The sequence below is a fragment of the Corvus moneduloides genome, chromosome 4 (genome assembly GCF_009650955.1).
Source record: "Corvus moneduloides isolate bCorMon1 chromosome 4, bCorMon1.pri, whole genome shotgun sequence".
Lineage (NCBI taxonomy): Eukaryota > Metazoa > Chordata > Aves > Passeriformes > Corvidae > Corvus > Corvus moneduloides.
In genome coordinates, this window is record NC_045479.1 from 45,509,250 (window position 1) to 45,529,639 (window position 20,390).

General features: G+C 42.2%; 1 protein-coding gene across 1 annotated transcript in view; it reads left to right on the forward strand.

The window, feature by feature from the left end:
- The window catches only part of PRICKLE1 (prickle planar cell polarity protein 1), a 66,540-nt gene that overhangs the window by 216 nt on the left and 45,934 nt on the right, over positions 1 to 20,390 (forward strand). The gene's annotated exons all lie outside the window — the stretch shown is intronic.

Below are 20,390 nucleotides of genomic sequence, written 5' to 3' on the forward strand. Positions count from 1 at the left end.
AGGCTCCCCGGGGTGAGGGCTGACGGGCAGCCTGCGGCGGCGCGGCGGAACGTCCGGCGGGTTTGGCGGAGCGCCGTCCGCAGCCGGCGCCGTGCCACTGGCGGCGGAGCGCTTCCCGCGTTGCGGCGGCGGTCCTGCGCCCTGCCCGGGGTTTGTATGTCCAGGGCGCGCCGGTGAGGAGCCGCCCGAGCCGCTGGCGGTGCGCCGTCCTGCGCGGAGTTGTCGGACGGGGCTGCGGGCTTGGGAGAGCGGGGGAGGCGGTGGGGAGCGCAGGGCGTCCCGCCGAGCCCCGCGGCGGCTGTCGGGGGAAGGTGTCGCGGCGCCGCCGCCGTGCCGGCTCGGTGCGCCCGGCGGAGCGAGGGGCGCGCCGCGGTCGCCGGTCTGAGTGAGGGTCCAGATGCGGGAGCTCAGCTGTTGCCTGTCAGTGCGTGACAACTGGCCCCTTCCAGGCAGCCTCCGCCCTCTCCCTTACCCTGAGGGAAGCGTCCGCCTCTGGGCGCCGAGCGGGGATCCTGGTAGGGTGGGAACCTCGGTCTGCCATCCCGGCGGCATCTTCCGTGCTGTCCGCTTTAACTGGGGGGTAATCCCCACCCCTGCAGCCACGGACGTCGCTGAAGTATGTGTTTGTGCTTTCCTTTCTTAATGAAGAGAGCTCTGGAAGGGCGATGGACCTTCCTCGATTCCCTTCCCCCGGAATATTTATGCCCACTGCGGGATTTCAAACTCCAGCAGCCACCATTTACCAGTCGGCCGGGCTGGGCTGAGTACAGACGGCTTCGCTGTGGTCCGAGCCTGGGGCGGCTGGGTCTGGCCTTTGGTAGGAATCTCTCACTGTACCCCAGCGGGGGTGGCCCAGGAAGGCAAAATAAAGCACCCGCCAGTACCAGTGTTTCTAAGTGCCATCAGCTGGAGAGCGAGGGAACGCAGCGGGGGGTATTTTACAAGCTCGCTGCGAAATGTTTATACAGCGAAATTTAAAGGTTAATAATGCGTATTCCCAACATGCTAAAACCTTAAAAATGGCAAAAATAAATTGCTAGCGTTATTGTGGCGAAATTCCCTGTGATCACTGTTTAGCTGGTAACTGAGATCTTTAAACTACATGTTTTGCATAGCAAACTCTAGAGTAAGTACTGAGATCTTTCTAGCAGTGTGAGGTTTTGCCCCCTTTAGCTCTAGTTATTATTATTTCTAGGAAGAATTAAGGTAATCTGTATTATTTCTTTGCAAGACAGGTATATCACAGTGGCCAGGTTTTCATCCCAAGATGTGTGTTTTCATCCCAGAATGAGCTTGGGCAGGGAGTGAAAAAGGAAAGGAGATGGAAAGAGCCGTTACTCTGATGCAGTGACAGATCCTTTCATTTCTCCCTGCAGAGCCCCGGATGAGCTGGGCTGGTGCAGTTCTGCCATCAGCACAGTTAATTGTGTCCTGTAAATCAAGGTCCATGGAGCTGCTCTCCTTCTGTACAACAAAAGGTTTTGTAATGAGTAAGCCCAGATCAGTCATATAAAAATTTTAACATCAACTGGGCAAGGTGTGTGTGTGTGTGTGTAAGGACCTTACAGGGTTAATAGCTAAACTATTAAGATTGGAGTCAGATGTGGGTAAAAGCAACAGGAGAGTCTGGTTTTTCCTAATATCCTGTAGTATGATAACTCTGAAAAAGGTAATTGTTTAAAAAAAAATCTGTTTCAATTTAAGATTTATTAAGCAAGGAGAAAGTTACATAAATATAAGAATCCCTTTCTTGTTTGGAAAGGCAAGAAATGGCTAGAAATGTCATATGAACTTAAAGATGTCAAACTGTGTGTGGATTTTCGTGCATATTTGCAAGAATGTTATTAATCTCATTTTCAGCTAGTTTATTCTATGTCTTAGGGAGACTGGGGTGTTTAACTCGGGCCTTTGGCAAAATGGCTTCTGTGCTTTTAGGTTTTTTTTCCCTAGCAAATGAGTTATATCTAGCATTTAATAAGACTTTAAAATACAGGAGCACAAGATAGCAAGTGCCTTCCAAAGAAGGAGAAATGGAGGAGGTAGGAGGGGAAAGTCAAGTTTTACTTATATATGTTGTAAGTTGGGAATGTAAATTTGTATATAAGGAGAAGATCTGAAGAATGACTTGGCACACTAATGACCTGGCTTTTTGGAACTTCAAGAGTTTGGTCTGTCTCCCCCTATGGTTATAATAAGAGATTAAATGCATTTGGCATATTTAATTAATTAACATATGAAAATAGGATGACTTTTACTTTGTCGTTGTTTTCCCGTGAAACTTTTCTTTGCTAATGAATGTCTACATTTTACAGAGTAATTTAAATGGCTTTGCTTCATACTATGCTTTTGCAGATTGGTTTGACCCTTTCTAATGCTGAAAGCCTTTGTATCGTAGCCTAAAAGTCGTTCCCCTTTGTCGTATGAATCTTGCGTAATAAACACATTGTCAATTACTGCTGTATGCAGCTTCTAACAGAGCAGACTGAAAGTTGCTATGAAATTTAAAGCCTCTATTTGCTTGGGTGCTGTGTCTTGTGCATTCCAGAGTTAATTGGATGTGCAGTGATGAATTTCATTTAAAACAAACAAGCTGGGTTGTGTTTCTGTTTTCTGTGACTGCCTTATCCTAAAGTAGAGATTCCTGCTGCTGGGGTATGAAAACATGCTCTGAAACATTACTTTTTATTTTTTAACAGCTGAGCAGCATCATTTGTATTTCTGGGAAAACTGTTGTATGATACAATATTGCACTAAGAATGCTGGATTGAGATGAGTTCCTAGTGACCAAGTGGCTTCTATCAGTATTCAGTTTACCCCCTTGTATTAAGGCTTAAGCTTCAGTTTGGCCAGCACTGGCTTTTGCTTATACTGTTTAAACAGAAGTAAACTTGAGGTTAGCTCTAGCCATTAGTATATGCTTGGTGTAAGCCATGCAACTTAGGTCCTGCTCCTGGAAATGTTTACAGAAATGAGTAGCTTTTACTTGTGTGCTTAAATTGTTTGGATTAGGAGTTGTATAATGGGAAGAACCAGCTTGGAAGGATACAGCACAGCTATTGCTCATCTTTTCCTCCTCCTACCTTATGGCTGAAGAATGATGGGAAGAAATGTGTTTTGCAAGTAATAGCACACTGAAGTCGTGGCATTTCTGGCAGAAATTCCCAGATAGACTTTCAGATCAGTTTGCCAAAATTACATGCTTTTTTCAGAAACAGCTCTTTGGCTGCTGGTTCATTGACAAAGCATATTTCCAGCTACTGAAGAAAATTTCACAGGTGGTCTGCTACAACTCTTCCTCTTTGTATTTTACTTGTTTATAATATTCACAAAATACATTATATATTTTTAGCAGAACTAAAAGAGCGTGTGACTTCTCAGCACAAACTGACAATACTCCTCAAGCATGTTCCTGTGCAAGGAGGTTTTTTTAAATGTACAAAATGAATGAAGTGCTCCATATACAAGAGGGAAGAGCCAACACAAACATTTTTAGTGTTTTTAAAATGTCTGTAAATGACAGCTTTTTGCTAGTTTACCTTTTCTTGGAACTCTGCCTGGAAGGCTCCTTAAAAGTTCTTAAATATAGCCATAAGGTTGGTGAGTTGCTTTTCAAGATCATTTTGAACCTATCAAGCCAAATGTTTTGCTAGCTAGTAAACCTGGGGTAGACTGTCTCTCAGGTAGGCCTTTCATTTCCAGTGGATTACACATCAACAAATGCTGGAACTCTGTTATTTCAGCTGTTCTGTACCAAACTCATGTACCCCTGTCTAAGGGCTGTGTTTGAAATACTGATTTATAGCACCTGATAGCTCTTGCTGTTCTGTCTTGTGTACTTCTCTCCTTTATTTTCTTTCTCTTCCCCTCTCTCCCTTCCTTAAGATAGAAGATTGTTATGGAGTGGGCTTGTAGGTTTGTATCTATAGCAGATACAACAAGTTTTATTCAGTTGCCTCCCTTTTATCTAAGCACAGATCCCAGAGTTTGCACTTTGACTTTAGTAAGAATTTTTTTTAAAATATCTTCAGTTACACACAATATTAGCTTTGTGGGGTGGTTGCATGCCAAAAAAGCATTTTCAACTGCCATCCAAATACTGAAATATAATTGCTTGCTTTTATTTAAAATAATTTTGTTTCCTCTGATGTTTTGTAACCACCTTTTTGAGCTTGTTGCCTTCTAATCTTGCATCAAGTAACCCCAGACTTAATATTACATGATTCCAGAACTAGGCTTCTCTGTCGGCAGCATGCCAAATCCTGTCTAATGTCTGTGTTAATGTGGTGTATATGAAAACTGACTTCTCTGTGGATTGGAACACTGATTTGTATAATTGCAACCAGCGTGATTAAAAATCTGCATGTCAATATCATGATGCTTATAATAAAACTTACAGATTTTTTTTTTTCTAAGCAGGGTGATGTTAGTCCCTTAAATTTACTTTGAGAGCCCTCATTGTCCAAACATCTTCATTTCTGAATGTGTCTGAGTGTTTAAAAAAGAAAATAAGAACATGTATGCAGTTATGAATATAATAACGTAGGCCTTGGATCGTGCTGCATGATAGGACTGCACCCTCTTGTTCTGTAGGAAAGCTGCATCTTCTCTCACTAGTCTTAAAAAGACTGATATAAAATACTTGCCTCTGAATCTTTTAACATATCTAGACAAATACTTCTGTACCATTCCTCAAAGCACACATCCGTTCTGTATTCCTGTGATCCCTGCTGGAGCGGTGTAAGCCACCTCTGACACAGGCACTGTAGTTGTTCAGCTTTACCCGTTTTGCTGTCCCCTGATCTCATCATTAGCAAAGTACTCCTGTGACAGTGGTAGTGCTGGCTCAGCAAGAGGCTCTGCTGAGGCACCCAGGCACTCTTGCTCAACCTGTCGAGCACTTGGGCTTGTTGGACACTGCCCTCACCCATGGCCCATTTCAGTAGCAACAGAGACACACAACAACCATGGCACAAATTGAAAGCCGCCTTGTGCTTTCAGATGTGGATCAACTTGTCTAACAGCAGTAAAACCTGACTTGTTTTCAAGCATGTTAAAAATTAGTGCATGATTAGTGAAGATACTTTTTAAGGATCTCTTTTTGTAATCAGGTGTTAATCACCCAGAAGTTCAAAAGTGTTTATGTAAAGAAATTGCATGTGTTTGTGTGCATACTTTAGGACTAATATATTTTTACTTTATTTCAGACTCTTTGCAGGAACTGGTATTTTCATATAAAAATAAAAGCTTCACGTGCTGAGATGACTATTCAAAGTATGAATATTGATATACTTTAAAATGAATTTTATGGAGGCGCTAAAGAAATGTCTGAACCTTGCATATTTGCATCTCGTATACAGACTGCTAAATAAATTATGCTAGATCTAGAACCTCACTGGTGAATTGCAGATGTCTTTTGTAAAAGTATACATATGGCTCTCCGAGAGCTTTGAACTGTTTCCTTATGCTTTGCTCATCAGAAAGATGGTATGGATAACTTCGTTGTGAGAGGGCATTTTTCCAGTCTTGTTTGCAAAGCATAGTGGATCTATGTGGTAAATATTGAGTTTCCATTCATCCTTGGGCTGAAATGAGCTCATTCTGTGCATATGGAATACGAGAAAAATATATACAAAGGATATGTTTATATTTTTAAAAATTAATAGTATAAAGCAAGTGCAAATAAACTTACAAGCCTAAACAGCTTGGCAGGCCAATAGCCAGTGAATGTCTTAGAGTACTGCCAAACATGTAGAAAGCAGACCAGGCTCTCATCTGTTATGAGGTAGCAAAAAAGTATGTGTCTTCCAGCCTCATAAGAATGTTGTTTGCCTAGAATGCAGCTTTGTTCTGCTCTATCAGCAGCTCAGTGTAGGCTTGGATTTCAGCAAGTATCTGCTAGGAGGTACCACTACTATTCAGGAGAAATGTGACTGCCTGAAAAAGCAAGCAGCTGTGTTGCAGCAGCTCTCCACAGACAGATCTCAGAGTGTGGGTCCCTTTTTACAGGGTATTGCCATCTCCTTGGGAGGCTCTAGGGAAGGAAGCAATGTACCAGAGTAAGTCTGGAGAGAACATCTGCAGGGTAGGAGGGAGGCCTCTGTATTGCTGTTGTGCTCAACTATGAGCTGCCCAAAAAGCTGTAGAAGCGCTCTCAGCAAAGGATGCTGCCAAGTAGGTTATTGAGCCCAATGGTTCCTTTAGCTGTTTGTGAATCTGGTAAATGTCGAGCTTTACACCCAACCTTTCATACAGCACATCTGCTTGGACAGTATTTGCAGGGGGTTTCAGGTAGCGTGAAGCAGAAGTTCAGTGGTCCAGGCTAATACCCCATTTTGTTCTTGATATATGATTTTCCAGCTTGTATGGTTTTAGAGTAGCTGTTAATATAATGAAATTGAACAATGCATGTATTTGATTGAATTGAAGTGACCACAGTGACAGGCAGGCACCTGTTTCATTACTGTGGATTTGTCGCTTTTCAGATTTCTTTGCAAAATGTCCCCTGATACTCAGAGCTCTATTGTCTAGTTCTCAATCTGCCACCTTTTAGGCTATAATTTTGGAAGACTGCTTTTTTAATGTCTCCCTGTCTGTCTTGTATTGTGCTGTGGCTGTTTATAAACATTTCTGGCCTGTTAGTGGATGTCTCATTGGCCTGGAGCTCATGCTGTCAAGAGGTACTGATATTATGATGGCTCTTTGACAAAGGTAACTTGGTGGCCTTATCCCAGGAACTGAGGTGATACCAGGCTCCTGTTTATTTAAGGCTTTTTTTTTTTTTTTTTAATTTGATGCATAAGTCAGTGTTCAACATTTAAATGCTATCTGCAAAACACTCAGTGTTGGGTATACAATGCCACATGTTTGTTCTTGGGCCTCTTTCCACCTTCTGAGGGCCTCTGGAAGGAGACTTATGCTTTGAAAGAACATGTTTCATGAAAATCAGCAGGTACACCTTCAAGTATGCAATATTTTTTGTCTGCAGGTAGAAGTCATCCTTCTTTGTGCAATTCTCTGCATTTACTTTCATTCTGCTGTGTTGTGTACTAAATCAGCTGATATCTAATGAAATTTTGAGTAGATAATCTAGACTTGTTTTTGGAAGGAAACTGTTGGCACATTGTCCTACTGGAGTGCTGGGGGGTGACTTAAAATCTGCTGTGTGAGCTGTGACAGGGGTTGTGCACGAGTGGAAGTGGAGGAATGGCATTTCCAAACAGGCAGTTACAGTAATATTCTGTCAGTGTTGGACTCTGAATAAGTATGAATTGCTTCAATCTTGCATTTCTATAGTATATAAAACCTGATAAAACAATTAAGTATGTATTCCCTCTGTAAAATACTCAAGCTGTTTCCCTTGCACTGTCACACCTTAGGTGGGGATATAGAGATATTTTGAAAATATCTGGGGGTGTTCCTGCTTTTTTGTTTTTAGTGAGCTTCCCAAATCAGCCCAATCAGTACAGAACAGTACAAAGATTGTTTGTGCACAGTGGGGTGGTGAAAGAGGAGCTTCCTAACCACATGCTGCTACCAAGAAAAAAAGAAAAGTCTAAAAAAACATGGACTATAAAGCTGTAGCTTCTGTTTTGCCATACCTCCAAACCATGAAGTGATTTTGTCATCTATGTCATATCTAGTACTTTGTCTGACTTGAAATACAGTCCCAAGTGTTACTCTTTCTAACCACTTTAATATTAGTTGTCCAGATGATCCTGAAGAGTTTTAGAAGATCATCTGCTTGGGCTTGGGTATAAATGATCATTAGGCACTGTTTCTGGTGATGCAAATAGGTCAGATCGCCACTCTCACCTCCCAGTTTCTAGGAGTGGAAAGTCTGTGTCTTTCACAAACAAAATGGCCTGCTCCTCATTTTATAGAATAACTGTAGGAAAATATAAATTGTGTCTGTCTGAAAAAAAAATGCAGTATTTATCTTTAAACTTTTTTTTTAACCTGTTTACTGACTGGATTTCTGACTTACTAATATCAGTCCCAAGTCTTAAAAAAAAAAAAAAAAAAAGCAAACCAAAACCCCTGCGTAAGCTGCAAGTTCTCTTCTTCCCTGCCCCCAGCTAGAGCCTCTTTGCCTGCCTTTGCTTGTGTACTCTATCGGTTTCACAGTTCATATACTTGTGTTTTTTTAAAATCTCCCCCTGCACTCTGGTGGGAAACATGTCTGCTGTTTCCTTTCAAGCACACAAGGCTTGATTCTCCTCTCACAATGGCATAAATTGTGAAGAACTCTACTTGAAATCAATGGAAGTAAAGACATGTAAAATGGGGTGAGAGAAGAGCCCAGCCTCTGGTTTCTATTTTTAAGTGAGTCTGGTTAACCTAAAATTGTTCAATGTGCCACTGTGACTTTAGTTTGTAGATATCGGTTACTGTTACAAGTTACTGTGCTTGTTGCTTTTTGTACATAATGTTTCATTTTCATATATAATACATCACAGCTAGTACCCCTAATCAGGATGCACATGTCTTTAATTTAATACTTTGGTACTACTACGTCAGTTTTGGTACATAATAAGTAATATGTATGGTAAAGTACTTACCTTACTAGAGTCACATCCTGCAGAAAGTCTGGGGTATAGCTGTATTCCTGTGCAGGCCCCAAAGGAAAGAAGGCTGGATTGGCTCTATCTCTGCAACTTAAACTTTCTTTGTGGTTTTCTATTGCTTTAGTAGTTCTAATCTGTGAATCTTGTTCCTCGTTATCCAGGTTCAGCATACTAATTCTGCATAAACAATACTTGCTTAGTTACTGTTGTTTTTTCTGTGCTTGTGTTCAGCTCCATGCTTACATTTTGTACATGCGTAAGAACTTACTATAACTTCATATTTTCTCTGAACAGTGAAGTACTTTGCAAGAAACCTGGAATATCCGCACGCAATTTTTTCTATTGCCCAAGTTTTGGTGGTTGTTCACATTTGTTTATTTTTTGGCAATGGATTATGGTCCTTAATTACCATCAGTAGTCAAATAACTGAATGAGATTATACAGCAGGGCTATAAAAACTGTTCGTGGTAGCTGTGATCTGTACATGTGTGGATATCTTTGAGAACAGTCACCTCATTCATTAACCAGTGCAACAGACTCCAACTTTACCTCTATTTAGTTTTTGAAATTAATGCAACCTTCTCTACCTAACTGAAACATTGCTTTGACTGCCTCTTTCTATAATTTAAAAAATGCCCATGAAATAGTTGGCTCTTGTAAGGTATTCAAACTTGGAGTAAATTTATTTGAGTATTTGAATTTTTGTTTTCTGCTTGAATAGCAAATCACAGGTGTCCACACAACAGTGTCTTTAAATCTGTGGTAGACCTAGTATATTCCTTAAATTTTATCTCTAATTTTATTATGATGAGGGTAAAAGCCCTGTGGTGTTTACCTGTTCGGTCGTTGTTGAGCTTTCCCGTTCCATTGTAGTCCACCAGCCTCCCAAAAAGTCAAGAGGTTGCCTAGTTAGTTGTGTGGTGGCCTTATGTATAGGGACAGCAGATGTCACAGAAGTTTGCTGTGCTGCACTGGGTTGGAGCAATGTTCCATGTGGCTTCCCAGCCACAGAAGTGATGTGGAATTGGCTTCTGACCCCTTGGCTACAGTTATTCATTGCAGTAGTGAATTCTTCCTTGGCCCTGCTAGGTTTTGAATTACTTGCCACAGAGAAATGGTTTGTCATGGTAAGTTCATTGTAGCTTTAACTATGGCTTTTTTGAAGTGTAGCTGTCAGACAGTGAGGTGGCATGGTGGATACCCAGATGTGGTGTGAACTGCTGCAGTCATGGCCAGTAGTGCTTGTCTACAACTGATGTGAGGAGTGGTGGGGGCAGAGAAAGGTGTGTTATGATAGGGATACATGTGCTTGTCAATTCAGTATGCTTTTCCTAGCTGGAAGCTGGATGCTTCCCAGCTTTGTTAGATCAAGCTGCCCTTGTTGTGGAGTAGGGAATTGACAGCCTTCCAATGCAGAGATGGTCTTCCTGGTGGCAGGCTTTACTCATGTTTATTCTCATGGTTTTAAGACTCATTCTCTCATACCATTTTGGGGGCATTTTTAAGCTCTTCTGAGAGTTACAATTATGGAGCCTGCAATGCATGTCTGGAACAGAAACTACTTTTGATAGTCTTTTCAAAGTGTAAGGTCTGGTGTGCACAAGTCATTTTTGGGTACAAGGGAAACAAAAGGTGCTGTGGCTAGAGTATAAGACTCTGTAGGAAAATTACTCTCTAGTATAGATTGGTACATACAGCAAGCTTGCAGAAAGACTGAAATCTTACGAAGCGCCTTATCAGTTTTATGGATGAAGTGGCTTCTATTGGAAAAGATATGGGAATAGAAGAGCACGCTTCTGGCTCTGTCATTAGTTGTAGTGGTTAACAACAAATCAAAAATAATAGCGTGTAATCAAGTTGATGACTTACAGGCTCTGAAGAAACTTAAGACTTTCTGCCTGTTGTGAAACTGGTGATGTAAGACTTGACCTCAGGAAATGGAGATGGGTTGGGGGATCCAGAGCTTGAATTTGTTTATAGGTAGTTTTGAAGAGTTGTCACCACCAAATACAGAGCTGATGGTGCAGTGCTTCTGCAAGACAGAAATCTGTTCTGGAAGCAGCAATAAGCCCAAGGTAAATCTTAGAAATCAGTCCTTCTAGTAAATCGTTCCAGAGCCATTTGCTTGCCGTCTTGATTTGTATGCAGGTATGCTAAGAGCTATGACTACTGAATAGTTCACTACCTATTCCAGCCATCTTTAAAAGCTCTCTTTTTTTACAGAGAAACTTTCTGACAAGAGGCCTCAGATGGATGCTTGGTGCCCATGTCTTTTGTGGCAGAAAGCAAAAATGTCTGGGATCAGAAGTCTGAGTAGATTGAGCCTTCTATTCAGTTATAGTTCTATGTCATGGTGTACATTGCAAAAAGTGTTTCAAGCTCTTTAAGAATATGCATGTGTTAAGGACAAAAGTATGTGTGGTGGGGAAATAAAGCAGTATTTTAAATAACACCAGCAGGCTCTAAGTTTTTTTCTGTGTCCTGTTTAAGGAACGTAAAAATGGTTAAAATTTGGTATGCTGTGGAAGGGTGCATAAAAAAAATGTATTTCTTGACATCCTTCCAAAAGTACTATTTAAAGACAGCTTTTTAACATTGGTATCTTAGCAGCATTCTGGTAGCCTCAGTTTTATTTCCCGTGGAACAGTTCCAGCTCTCACTTTCAAATTAGCTTGTTCTGTGATACCTTGTGAAACAAAGTAAATATCAGGAGAACACACTGCAAAACATTTATGTCTAAATTTGACCCCAGTACACACACAGCTTGGTACAGCTATGAATTTTGTCCTTAAGAAACATTTTGGAAAACATGTGATCATGTGTGCACGTGCTGCACCTGTACCACCATAGATGTACACCGGGCACATGTATATAAGGAGTCTTGAGATCCACATCTCCAGGGCTGAAGTGTTTCTGTAGCTGTTGGGTCAACACTGAAAGGTGCTTTATCAGCATGGAGGGCAGAGCATACCAACCCAAGGTGTACATGGTTATCAAGTCAGTGCTATGACAGCTGTCTGCAGGAAAAATGCTTGAGAAAAGTCAACTTGAAACTGCATAGATGAAATGTATGCAGAATTAATGGACAGTCCTGGACATTTTCACTTAAACATTAAAATATAGGGCTTGGGTTCTAACTATACTTCTGGTTCTGCACAGAAAACCAGACTGGCGTGACAGTGCCTGCCTTGTCTCTCTTGCAGCTGGTGACTCCAGGGAAGGGCAGTGTGTTGGCAGCTGGGAGGGTAGCACCCAAGTTTGGTAAGACAAACACCAAGTACAGACTCAAAGATGGCAGAAGATGTACTAGTTAACTGGAGGGGTATGGAAGGCTCAGCCTTTGGTTTTAGGGCTCTGGCCGCTATTAATGTCCAGAGCAGGACTCACAGTTCTGGTGGAAAAAAGGCCCTGTGCTGTTGTCTCCTTGCCAGGAGGAGGTGCAACAGAGTTGCAACCATGGAGTTGGTGTGACTTGTGATGGTGGCCTAATGTAGAGCTGAGCAAAAGGTTGATGAATTGTCATAGAATGGTTTGGGTTGGAAGGGACCTTAAAAATCACCTAATTCCACCCCCCTGCCATGGGGCAGGGACATCTCCCACTAGACCAGTTGCTCAAAGGCCCCTCCAACCTGGCCTGGAATACTTCTGGGGATGAGGCATCCACAGCTTTTCTGGGCAACTTGTTCTGGTGTCTCGCCACCTTCACAATAACAGATTTCTTCCTTATACCTAATCTAAAGCTACCCTCGTTCATTTCAAATCCAATGCCCCTTGTCCTATCACTGCATGCCCTTGCAGAAAGTCCCTTCCAGCTTTCTTGTAGACACTGGAAGGCTGATAGAAGGTTTCCCTCAAGGCTTCTCTGTTCCAGGCTGAACAACCCCAGCTCTCTCAGCCTGTCCTCACAGAAGAGGTGCTCCAGTCCTCTCATCTTCCTGTCCTTCCTCTGGACTTTCTCCAACAGGTCCACGTCCTTCCTGTGCTGGGGGCCGTGGAGTTGGATGCAGCCCTCCAGGTGGGTGTCATCAGAGTGGAGTAGAGGGGCAGAATCCCTTTCATCACCCTGCTGCCCACGCTGCTTTCATGCAGCCCAGGACATGTTTGGCTTTCTGTGCTGCAAGTGGCCATTGCCAGGTCATGTTGAGCTTCTCATCTCTAAAACCCCCCAGTCTTTCTCCTCAGGCCTGCTCTCAATCCATTCTCTGACCAGCCTGTATTTGTGCTTGGGATTGCCCTGATCCAGGTGCAGGGCTGTGCACTTGGCCTTGTTGAACTTCCTGAGGTTTGCACAGACCCACCCCTCAAGCCTGTGAGGGTCCCTCTGGGTGTCATCCCCTCCCTCCAGCCTGCTGACCACAGCACAGAGCTCGGTGTCGTCAGCGAACTTGCTGAGGTGCGCTCGATGCCAGTGTCCGTGTCACTGACAAACATGTGACACAGTGCCGGTCCCAACACCGATCCCCGAGCACGACTGGCGGAGCCCGTTCCGGCCCCGTTCCGCTCCTCAGCGCGGGGGCGGCCCCGGCGGCGTTGCTCCGCACCGAGGGGCGGCTGTGGCCCCGCCCGCGCCCGCCAGATGGCGCCCGCGCCCGGCGGGAGATGGTGTGGGCAGCATCGCTGGGGGCGAGTAAAGGAGATCGCCCGCGCTTTTCTCCGTGTGCTTGTGGCCCTGGGAGCGCCTCTGCCTGGCTGTGTTTTCAAGGCTGAAGTTCTTTCAAGGGCTGGTGCGCAGTGACAACAAAAGCAAAGCTTTTTAATTTGTCTCCAGTTGCTTTATATGAGTGATGTTTAAATGGTTTTGAAGGACAGAGAGCAACTTATCAATGCAGAAAACCCAGAGAACTGGGGGTTTTTTGTTGTTGTTCTTCTGCTTGCATTGTCTCTCTTAATTTGCCACTGTTCAAAATTGTACTGAAACCCAAAGGCAGAGGGAACAAGCCTGAAGGCCCCAGCCCATATACTAAAAGATCTGCATAGATGTTCTTCTTTTGGCATGACATCTTGCTTCATGTTTTGTCTCAGGAGGAGATGGATATGACTCTGCAGGTAGAGCTGGAGAACAGGGACGTAGCCCTTGGCCTCTGGTTACCCCGACTGGCTGGAGGGTACGACAGGAGCCTGTCAGGCTGTGGTGCTCTGTGCTTGGAGAGTGAGCTCTTCCTCACCAGGCTTTTGCTCCCCAGAAGACCCTCTGGCAGGGTGAGGATGCGTGTTGCCTGTTGTTGTGGTGCAGTTCCATAAGCGTGCAAGTGTTCCGAGCACGTAGGTGGAGGCAGGAGCCTCCTCACAGCCACTCCACAAGCCAACAGAAGAAATCCAAGCACTTTGATGTGGTTCTCTAGCCCCTGGTAAGCTGCCCAAACTAGTTTAACCAGGCCTAGAGGCAGAAGAGGTAGGAAGAAATGGGCTCTGCTGAATAGCCAAAGGAGCGCTTCCTTATCAGCTTCATTCCTGGGGAGTTTTTGTGCTGAAGTGAGCCTGTCCCGAAGGTACAGGAGTGAGATAGGCCTGCCTGAGTCTGAAGGAGAAATGTGTTTTGTTAATAATTGTGAGGAGGCCATCTGGGGTCAGTAACTGTTGGTTTTCCTTTTGAAGGAAGGATGGGCAGGTGCTAAATTCAAGTCTGCAGAGTAATTCTGCTTGGGATGTAGGCTGTGACTGCCACCATGTCCCACTAATGGCCTTAGAAGGAAAGGGGGCACCTCAAGAGGACACTGGGCCTTCAAACAACAGTGTCCATATCTTTCTGTGGATGCAGGGTGACCATCAAATAAGGAAGGGATGTAACTGACTGGGCAAACAAGAAAGGCTGACAGCCTGTGCAACCTGCGGCCAGTTTTGTGGATCAAAGCTGTCAAGCATCCTGAGCTGTGTGCATGGTGAGCTCCTCCACCTTGATTAAGCTAGTCTAACTGCAGAAGAATGGATGAAATATTCAGTATTGAGAAAATACTGAAGAAAATACTGCAGAAAAGAAGTGGGGAAGAATTGCTGGCACTGCAGGACTTGGGCATCTGGCCAACTTGACCAAAATAATCTTTAAAAATAAAATGGTGGTTTCTCAGAATTTTAGGCATATGGTTTGAGAGTTTTCAGCTTAAATCCTTGTAAACATCCTGTTAATGTGAAGTGTTAGTAGCTTTATAGGCCTTCTGACGGGGTTGTGAGACAGAGGTGCTAATAGTGAATCACCTGAATGGCAGGTGTTGAAGCCATTCTCAAATAGACCAGAAGGCTTTTTTTTTTCCTTTTTTTCCCCCTAATCTTCTACAAATACTGATTAGTGCTACAACAAACAAGACCTGTCTCCTTTTGTACCCGTCTTCCCACAGGAGAAGGAAAACATTCTTTCAGGAGTGGTGGGTTTGGTTTTTGTTTGGGGTTTTTTTTTGATTCCTTGATTACAATCTTGGGAAAGGAAACCTTTGTTGGTAAATAGTGTTAGGAACTAGCAGGATGGGCTTAAATGAAAGTGTCTCATTCAGCGATTCCTCCCCTTACTTAATTGTACAATGGACTTTCTCAACACTGCTTCCTGGTATTCATCGAAGTCCTTCAGCTCTGATACCTGTAAACAATTAGCATTCTCCCACATGGCACACAAACACTTGGTCAGTGTTTAACAGGATATTTGTGTGTGGCAGCAGTTTAACCTCCTTAAGAAATCTTCCTGTCTTCCTTTTGCCTTTCTCTTCCATGTTCTTTCCTCACACTTACTGATGTATTTAATTTACATACAGATTCTAAATACAGCTGTTTATATGTGATGCTGCTGTCTTCTCTGTCCTAAGAGCTATAATTGCACCAAAATGTCAATTTTTAATTGTATGTCTCTAGGAGTCCATAATAGTCCTCTAATGTTCACACCAGCTTTTCAGTTTGTTATAGGGGTAAGCTGCTGATGGGAACATGGTGTTCCCCTCTCTCATGTTGGAAAAAATGAAGTGTTTCCTGGGCCTTCTGTGAGGTTCCTTTTATTGCTGTCCTCATCCTGTACTGGGTTTGAATAGATTACAATGCTAGTTGCCTCTTGACTGTCCAAAAGCACAATACGTGGAAGCAAGAATTACTATGAAATGTACATTGCCTACTATGTGGCTTGGCCATTGGGTGACATGGAGTTAGACCTGTGGTGCTGAACCTCTAACAAGGTGTTAAAATGGACTGAAAATCAACATACAATGAAAAACTCTTAAAAGTACGTTTCTGAACCACAGGACTTACTGATATGGAATACATACGAATGAGCAAAGTCTGGGAAATACTTCTTAGCCAGTGGTGAAGGGTAAGTAAGTAAAAACAACCCCCAACTGAACAGTAAAAGTAGTTGACTCCTATGTACTTCTACAAAATGGAGGGTCTCCTAAACAGCAGCTTTTTTTGAGGGAAGCGTTGCCCAGCCCTGGTGCTAGTTTTATCGTGCGATGGCAAGGCATGAAAATTGCCATGGAAAAGTGCTCAGTGCTGCAGTACTGCTTTGGAAAAGGAAACCAAGCCCCAAATTTGTGAATGTTGTTGCATTAGCTTCCAGATTTCATCAGATAATGCACAGCCTGAATGGTATGTTTCCAAGAAGAACTTTCAAATGTATTGAAGTAATAGAAACAATGTAGTGGCATCTGAGATGCCAGTCCTTTGAACATCAGCTGCAGTTGAAGCACTTCAGGATTCGATGTGTGATGCTTGTAATTCTCTTGGTCTTCAGCAACCTGTGCAAGAAACTGACTTCAAGGATCAAAGTTATCCATATTTTACACCAGAAGAGTGTGAATAACAAATAGCTAGAGATTTACCCATCAATGAGTATTTACTTGTCAGTAAAGACCTTCAGAACAAGGGAGAGATGGAACTAGCTCTTTTTAAGCAGCTTTTTTTTTCTTACAGTGACTAAGGTTTCATAATAAATATGCTTTGCATTTAAAAATTGAGATAGTTTTATTTGGACCTTGGAATATGTAAGTCTTACTGCAAGTACTACCTGTATGTTTTGTCTGACTGACCATTTCTTATTAATTACAAAGCTAGAAGTAGATTGGGTTGATAAGGCATAACCCTGAAGCTGCTTCCTGTACGTGATCCTTAGTGTTTTTAAAATTCTTTTCTTATCACATTTTAATCATGTCTGGCATCATGACACATGCCTTCAGGGGATGACAGGCTGTAGTCCTGTGGGATTTTTGTTGAAGTCTTCTAGCATAAATTTTGGGAAGCGTGTATTGACTAGGTAACACTTTCAACTTGTGGATAGCATGCTGTCTGTACCCTGGCATGTAAAGACTAGTACAGGAATACAAAACATCGACATTGCAGGCAACAGTCTGAAGTTGGTATTCCATAGTTTAATGTTTGTGCTGTGACCAGAGCAAGCTAAGGTTTGGCAGGATTGTTAGCTCAAGGAAAGCCTAGTGAAGCAAATAAAATTCTCACTGTTGCTTCAGTCTTAAAATGTCCTTCTAAAAGGTAGACAACTCTTGCCCTTCACTGAAGCCTGAACTAAACATCAAAGAAATTTCTTGAAATAAGACCAAATGCACTGAAAAACAAGTGCAGGGTGTTTTTGTTTTTTCTGGAAACTCAAGTAAGTTCACTGGAGGGCTGATATTTCATCAGTGAGTACTGCTGATTGCTGTCTCCATGCAGCACTTCTTTGCATCATAAAACCATTCTTTTAATGAAAACCTGAAATATCTCCTATCCCTTACTGTACAATGTATAAATCTGGTACCACTAGCTGGGGTGGGGTTGTTTTTATTTTTTTGTTGTTTGGGGGTTTTCTTTAATAGGACTGAATTCATCTGATGGACCTAGTTTGCGAGTTTCTTCTGTAAAGCCACCATGTGGTGTATCAGGGCAGCACTTGAACAAAATGCTTCGTAGACGTATGTAGTATCACTGGGGAACCTAGCTCATAAAGCAAAATGAAGATCTAAAACACTGAAAAAGGCCATCTGCTGTAGCATGTCCAGCTCACAGTTTCTTAGCTCTTCTAAGCTGATGCTTCATGAAGGCAACTCCTGGGCAAATCCATCCTGTGTAAAAATAATCAGTTAACAATTTTGTACTGCTGCTGCCAGGTCTTAGGAAGCTTCTCCCTTCAGACCAAAACAATGTTTAATCAACCATCTGTACACAAACAAGGCAAAAAATGTCACTTTAAAAAAATCCATTGTTTTTCTTGAAGTGTTCATACTCAGTTTAGGGTTAGTGCTTAAGCTGCATCTGTTCATCTGACTTGTTTTTGGCTTGTTCCATAAAATGTTACTGCACTATTTCTATGGAATACCTTAAATTGTTGGAATAGAGTGACATCTGGCAAGTATTGATTACTTTGGCAGATTTACACAAGATTTTGTTTATTCCATCAAAAGCACATTTTTTTGTCTATACTTTAAATTTTAAAAAATTGAAGTATGTCAAGTTATTTTTTCTTACCAGTAGAGTCTGTCAGGAGGACATTTAGAAAGTTAAACTCCTTATGTAACAAGTCTCATTTCCATTTAAAGTATTGCATATGTTCTTTCCTACTACTGGTTAACTTGGTCCATGCGTGGGTCTACTCTTCTCCCACTCAGTGTCTTGAGTCCTTGATGATTAGAGTGGTGAATACAGAAGGAAAATGGTACTCAGGGGAACACAGGAAGAATGCAAGAGGTAAAGAATCTGGAGAGACAGAGGAAAGAAAGTAATTACCATATCTATTTTTCAAACAGTTCCTCCTTTCATTTGAATAGTAAGAAACTTACAGTGACCAACTACAGCTGGTAAGGAAATGGCAGTATAGCTCTGACCTGAGTGGGAGCTTTTCACTTCAAAGGATAACTTAAGTAGGGTGCTGTACTCATCAGGAGACAAAGTTACTGTATGAGCAGTGCATGCACATCTCTACCACCTCATAGTTTGCTTAGGAAAGCAAATACAAGGCCATCATGCTCAAAAATGTTAAAAATTCATTTTAAGGCAGAATGACAGTACTGTAGTGCTTTACATATGTTCTCACCAAACTGAAGTAGCCACCACATTAGGTGGGAGAGTTTAACTACAGTTGTAAAACATCGGTCTTCACACCCATAGATCCTGGAAAACTCGTCTGGACACTTAGATTTACTTTATCATTCATACTTATTTGTGTCAGGTCAAATGAATGCAAATCCTGTGAGAGAGCTGGTGTAGTTACTCACTGTGTTAGCCATAGGAGAAAATACAGGTGTATGGTTTTCTAAAATCATTCTGGTTGGAAACAACCTCTGGAGGTCAGTTGATCTGATCTTCTCTCAAAGCAGGGTCAGCTGAATTCAGACCACACTATATCAATGCAGCATTTGGATTTCTGCAGCATGCAGCAGGTTTCTTAATAAATAAACCAGTGCTTCTATGAGTTGTATCTTCGTAAATTAGAATGCCTGTAGTAAATCACATGTTCCAACTGGAAGAATGGGGATGATAGAAAAAGCCATGTCTTTCCCTGTGTGTGCAGTTACTCTTTGAAGGTCCAGTACTGCATTGTGATCAGTTACAAAGACCATGCTGACCTGTTTGTCCGGCTTCCTTCATTCTTGGATGCCTGGTTACTGAAGTAGCTGGCTTCGAGGTGACTTAGTGGCACTTGAGTTCCTATATCCTCCAGTGCTATTAGATGGGGATTAAGATTCAAGTAATGCTAAGTTGCTTTTCTTTTGAAAATACCTTCTAAAATATTAATTTTGAAGCTGTATTCATGAACTATAGGCTTCATGTTACTGTTTAGAGATGTGATATAAGCAATGGCCATTTGGGATTTGTCATGTTAAAGCAACATGCTCACTATGTGGGACAGAAGACCTTGCTCATTCATGGCCCATGAATGGTCAGGGATTTGTTCTTGAAATGTTTACAAGACCTTCAGGAAATTCTTCAGAAACAACTGCTTGTGAGTACCAGTCTAGAGTACTTCCAAAGGAATATGTAAATAAAAGGCAATAAAGATTTTCATCTTTTAAATATACACGATATGAAATAAGGTTGAGAAACTGGTCATTCTGGATGAGTAAAAATCTTGCAGCTGAACTTGAACCTCTGAGTTTATTTTGTTTTCATATTCAGCATGTTTGCATCATGTTCCCTTGCAAGTAGTTGAAGTCACATGTTTGTACTGTTTCAGACAAAATTTTTATAAGTGTGGATTCCTTCCACGTAATTTGGTAGTAAAGGGAAAGTTGGTAAGTCATAGTTATGCTTAAAAGAACAACTCTGAATTTTTGGATGCCCAAAGATATGTTTAGTGATTTAGTGGAAATTGGATTTGGGTTGGGATTTATTGTGGAGACTGTCATTTGATTCCTATTGGTTTTCTGGGCACCTGAGGATGTTTAGGGAAATGTTCAAGGTATCCGAGCATAACAGGCTTATTGCCAGTGGGTGCTGGTGGCACTGGGAGGTAAGTTGGCCATGCAGGAAAAGCATGTCCTTCTAAGGAATTGCACTGCTCTGCACTGATGCTCAGATTCACACTCTAAAGGGACCGTTGTATTTTGGGGTTTTTTGTGTTACTGTCTAGCATGTCAGTCTGTTACTGTTCAGTCAGTCTGAAATAGTCTATATAAGTAAGTAAAACTTCTTTATTCTTTCTGTAAGCTGTTAATCATTCTTAATTCTGTTTGTATAAAATATTCAGCTACTTCAGCTGTAGATGTTCATATATTACACTCTAAACCCCCAGTTGTCTTTACTAATACAAACAGTTAATTCCTACCCAAAGGAAATCTATCTTGTGTTCTTCCTTGCCTACCCCAGCGTGCAAATGCAAGAGAAAAGAAACGTTCAGGGTGTCCTGCTGAATGTGAAAATGGA